Source organism: Sylvia atricapilla, chromosome 2 (assembly GCF_009819655.1).
Source record: "Sylvia atricapilla isolate bSylAtr1 chromosome 2, bSylAtr1.pri, whole genome shotgun sequence".
Taxonomy (NCBI): Eukaryota; Metazoa; Chordata; class Aves; order Passeriformes; family Sylviidae; genus Sylvia; species Sylvia atricapilla.
This window is the reverse complement of record NC_089141.1, coordinates 58,407,765-58,413,764: the sequence shown is the minus strand read 5'-3', so window position 1 is coordinate 58,413,764 and position 6,000 is coordinate 58,407,765.

Sequence of the window (6,000 nt, the reverse complement as noted above, 5' to 3'; positions counted from 1 at the left end):
AAAACCACTGGGAGAAATTCTGCACAGATTTGCTGAGAGGATGGCAATTTGCCCTTTAATGCTCACAGTGCATTAGCTTCTATACAGCGTGTGTGTTTTGTTATCTTGTGTCTTGAGCGAAGTCGAGACTGTCGTTTCCTTTTCAAAGCAGCTCTATATGAGTCAAAGAGAAACTTACAAAAGCTGTGTAAAGTCTATTGAGAAGCGCAGTCTTTGTGCAGCAGCTAATTCCTACACAAACAAATATGAAGGATCAGCAGGTGCTTTGTGTTACATTGTATTTTTGTGTGTTATGAAGCTCATGGAAGGAAGACCGTATTTAACTTTTTGCACTTTCTTGCATTCCACATCTAAATCCATATATTTATGATATTGATTGGAAAAATCTAGACTGAACTGCTTATAAAGGTTGTATATAAATATGCTTAGAAAAAAAGAAAAAATTAAAATGATTTGTCTCCACGGGACAAGTTTACAATAACAGGCAACCAGGTAAGACCTTTTATTCCCATGTCAGGGCTGATAGAAATTTGGTGCCAGGCTGCATGTCCTTCACCTGCTATACCTGAGTAGATGTTGATTTTTCAGTTTACAGGTCTGTTAAGAATTCATGGCAAAGCTAAATTGTACATGAGAATGAGAATTTTCTCCTCCAGAGAGGAGAGTCTCAGTTTGTTGTGATATGAGTTTGTATTTTAATTGCTAATAAGCTGTCAGAAAAATACCATTTTTGTTTCCCCTGACCCATCCTTCTTTACCATATATTTAATTTTCTCCACACCAATTTGTTGTTTCGGTATGAAACAAAAAGTGGATTTAACACAGAAGGAAAAATACTGATGTTCTTTTGGAACTACTCATTAGTTCAGAGGCACGGGAAGCTGGAGAGTTTAAAAATTGCCTTCTATCTGTGTTTATCATCCAGGTTAATTGTGCTATTCAGTTTTACTATACAGTTCATTAGAACTTTAAAGCCAAATTATCATTTTCACTCCTGCCTCTAAATTTCAGATTATTCCTGCCCAAAATTCATGATATTAATTTTTCAGGTCAAACCCCCCTCTAATACTTCAATGTCTCTTAGTAAAATTTTATTTATAAAATAGTTTTCACATGAAGAAAGATGTAGGTCTTTGACAATAGAAAATATTATAACTAAGGTAAAACCCTTGACAGAAAACAGTATTTTATACTACAATTAATTTATTCTATCACACGGCACAGAGTCAATTTTGGAGCATGAACACACTGTGAGAAGTAGGCAGATTTGTTTAAACATAAGTAGGTAAGTAAGTTAAAATGTTTTCTATTGTTGAAGGGGAAGCACTGACACCGGTATTGAGCAAAGTGACATTTCATGAAAACAGTAATAGGCAGGTTGAATTGATTATAGCTTTGGATAGTTTTGGTTTCTTCCTGCTTTATTTTTGTTGAGTTTTTGTAATAGGCTGAGTAACCTGGGATTCTCCAGAATGGACGGATTCCTTAGTAAACTTTTCATGGCAGATTCCCCAATACAAGTTCTAGGCTTGTGCTGGAAAGAGTTATGATATATAAAATTCCACTACTTTCTGAAGAAGTACTGGATCTGGCATGTCAGTGTCAATTCCAGTTAACTTATTGTAATTCAGAAGTCCTGTGGGTATTCCATCTCCAGAATTGTAAGATGACTGACTTTCTCGGTATCCTATAAGAATAACTTGTGAAAAAAATAAGTTATAGTAAGTATTGAGTGATAATACTCTTGAAAGGTCTATTACTGTCAAGGGAATCTAGAAAATTTTAGGAGCTCTAAATATATTATTTTTAGCAAACTCATTCTACTATACACATTTCTCCAGTACCAAGGAGAACTGTGTAATTTTACAGCAAGTACATAAAATAAATTTGACATCTGATTGTGAATGAATGTCAAATTACTGTGCTGTAAAACACAAAAAAACCCTGAGTGACTTGCATCTGGAAAAGCTTAAAAGAGATGGAAAATAGAATTACGTGAAGACAGTAAAAGGTGTTTAATTCCTCCCTTTGCATTGTCACTGTTTGAGTAGCAGTTACATGGCAGATAACATGTGCAGTGTAGCGAGAACACTGAAGAAAGCAATTACGTACTGGCTTTCTAGATGAAGTGCATGATTTATATTTGCTGGTAGAATAAATATATGTGTATATATAATGTATAGTAGCATGGAACAAAGAAGAACACCTTGTGATGCACAGTTGCTCCTTCCTTCTGGAGTAAGAGAATGATGGTGGTGGATAATTAAATTCTGCCAGTGAATTTACTGTACCAGACTTCAGAGACCCCTTATAAATGAAGACTACTACAATTGCTTGACCTGCACAGAGAAATGATGGAATGGTTTGGGTTGTAAGGGATGTTAGACGATCATCTAGCCCAACTCCGTTGCTATGAGCAGGGACATCTTCAACTCAATCAGGTTTCCCAGAGCCCCATCTGTAGCCCTGGTTTGTGCCTGAGGTGTTTTGATTTTCTGAAATTATTTTCCCAGGGAATTTTCTGTAAACAGGAGAAATGTTTTTGTGACTGTAACTTTGTTATTCATTCCTTTTCCTGGGAGGGACTACTTCTTGATGTCCCTCTAGTCTGACCAATGTGATTGAAGAGGTTTGTCTTTGTTTCACCAATCAAATTGGTATGTGTAAAATAGTATAAAAGGGAGACACAGCCAAAAAGTAAAGGAGTAATTTTCAGCCTTCTGAATCTCAGAGTCTGTGTCGTTGTGGTGTAAGACAGCATCATCCATCCACTCTGACCTTGGATGTTTCTAGGACTGAGTCATCCACCACCTTTGCTCCCTGTTTTGTTGGCAACAGGTCCTGCTAGGAACTCTTTTCCCAACTTTCCCACCAACCATCCCACCAACTTCAGCGAGAATTTCACATGGCAAATCAGGACAGCACTGGCACGAATTTCACAGGAAAGAATGGATAATGCCAAGTACAGTGAGAAAGGAAATCTTATGGGGAAAAACCAGAATGAAATAAGAATACCTAACAGTCATAGGAATTATATGGTGAAGGAAGCCATATTTGTATGAAGTGGAGAATAGCTGATGCTGAACTTTTGTATGGTGCCTTCAGCATCTGTTTGACACAGAATTTTACCTCCAGTCAACTGTGCTAGTGTAGCTATAAATAAATAAATAAATAAATCAGCATCAGCCAGAGATACTCTTCTCACCAATCTTAATGACAGAAAGGAGAAGATTTCTGTTGGTTGTAGTTGTAAGTACCTGTGTTCTCAGGATGTTCTCTAGATTTCTATTATTATATTTTATTTAGAGTATTTTGGAAGCTACAAGAGAAAAAGCTCTAAAGACTTTGTGAACCAATGTTTACAAGTAAATTATTGTAGAGACAGGAGGCAAATTTTCATAAATAGGTTGTTACTTAATTTTTGGCCCTGGTAAGAAACAAAAACTTTTGGCTGTTGTATGCTAAAAAGGTGGTTTATGGAAGGTCATCAAATACATGGGTCAACTTTATCCTAACTAGAAGGATTTCAGCTGTTCTAGTCCACACATACATGTACAGGTCTATGTAAAAATATGTATCTCATCTGATACAGTTTTCATTTTTGCAGTCTTGCACATCTGTGTCTTGAAATTATGTGTTTATTTTTTATTGTAGGCATAAATTACAAATTTTGGAACACCAAGGCTTAAGTTGTGAAAGCTTTCTAATGCAGAAAAAAAAAAAAAGAAGTACCAGCTTTTTTAAAGGAATTCAGATCTGTTCTTCTCTTGTCATTGAAAAAATGTTTTTATGCTTAAGAACTTGAATGAAAGCAGTGACAAATTCTTAATTTGAGCACACCGATGCTGTTTGTGTATGTTATTTTCTTTCTGTCCACAAAAGTCATCAAAAACAATTTGCATGCATTTTTCATACTTGCCTGTATAAAGCTGTGCATATGCAAAATGAGTGCTGATAAATTAAAGCTCTAGAACACAGCTAATGTAAAACTTTCCTCTTATGAAAGTTTTGGTGGCTTTTATCAGAAAAAAAAATATATAAATGCTTAAAGCTGAGTCATACAGCTCCCTCTCAGGAAAGAAAATTAAGCAGAAATATCGTTTAACTTCCTGGAAGGGAAATCTGTCATTAATTCCAGTTCAAAAGCTGAGAGCTACAACTCAGCTTAGCGCCAGGAAGTCAGCCGCAGCAGAGACGGCGTCTGCCCAAAACTGGCGGCTAGGCGTGTTCAGAGATGAAGCCCCCTGGAAGGCTGAGGGCACGGTCCCCGCGCTCCGGCCACCGGGGAGCAGGACACGCTCTGGGCGGATTCACCATCGCACGGGGCCACCTTGGCACGGCGCCGCGCTAACGCGGGGCTGAACCAGGCTCAAAGCGCTTGGCATTAATAAAGCTGTCATGTACGCTCTGCAGGTGACATAAAACCTTGGAAGATGGCTGGGCAGTGGCAGGCTCCTCTCCCGCGGCAGGCACGCAGGGTCTCATCGGCAGTCAGCCGGCGTGCCGGGGCAGGGCTCCGCTCTGCTGCGGGCACCGCTCCTGCCGGGATGCTCCCGCCTGGACAGCCGCTCTCCCCCGGCACTAGGGACTCAGCCTTATGGTACAGGCAGGATTTATTGATGAATGGGGGAGGAATAATTTCACCTGGGTTTTATTATCTGGGAAAGCTGGAGGCCGTGCTCGGTTACACAGTGTAACATAAGGTGGTGCAGGGGTCTAATATCTGTCACAGTCAAAGGCTAATGCAAATTCAGTGGGCACTGTAATACCAGCACTAATAATCAATGTTAAATTAAGATGTATTATCCAGGTAGCATGCATAAAGAAAAGGGGAGTCCCGAAATGTAATAATCATTTTAATTAGAGCAGTGTTGGAGCTGGGGAGGAAAGCTTGTCGCTATAAGGAGACTGTGGTAAAATCCTGGCCAGTTTTTTCTGGAAAACACACTGTTAATTACACTGACATATGCTGAAATGAGACTGTATAGTTACTCTCCTTGGTGAAATGAGCTCTGTGTTTCTTTTGAGACAATATTTGAAATAAAGTACATACATAGAGTGGTAAAAACTCCTTTAATACTTCCTGTCTTCCCTCACCTATATATTTCCCTTGTAGTTATTTTCAATCTACAAATTAATTAAAAGTGCAGCAGGCACAATATATCTGTGAAAGTTGTCTTTCTCCCACACTCTGCACTTGTTAAAACATAACGGTTGTAGAGCGAGCAAGAACATTTAATATAAAATTGCTTGAATGCATGTGTGTGATGATTACTGCACGTCAGAAAGGACAATCATGCCCTGTGCAGTATTATAGGCCATCATTGTTAAAACTCAGGGCTGGAGGGTGCAATTTTTTAACATAGTTTTTATGTATTACAAACTATATATTATGTACATATACATATATTAGTTTACTGCTCGGACTGCTTTTTCCTCTGTTTCCAAGATCACCGTATAACAAGGTATGGATTATGGAGTATCACAGGCAATCCTTGTTATGCATAGCATGTTATCTGTGCTAAATTAGAAAACAGGAAGCAACAGAGGGCAGCTGGTAGCTGCCCTGTACTATAATCTCCCAATAATCTGTTTTATCTAGCCTGTTCTTCAATTCTAGTTGTAATGATGAGTCAACTTTTTCTCCCCTGACAAATTATTCCATTGTCTAACCTTCTGGATATTTCTGCCTAATGCGTAGTTTTAATATTTAAGTTTTGAATTTCAGAACATTAGTTCAGCTATAATGGTAAATGTGAAAGCCATCTCCTATCAATTAACAACCGTCTGAGAGAGATGGAATTCAGAAATGAAGCAAAGTGCTGTACAATAGTGAATGATGAAGTGAAAAAAACCCATCAACCAAATGAAATGGGGTTTTTGAAAGTACTTTCTGGGACAGGAAGGTGGTGACCTCTTCAGCTTTTAAAAAAATTGTGTCTTTTATACATTTATACGATTTTTGGTAGCATATAGAATTCATAATTATCAATCTTACCT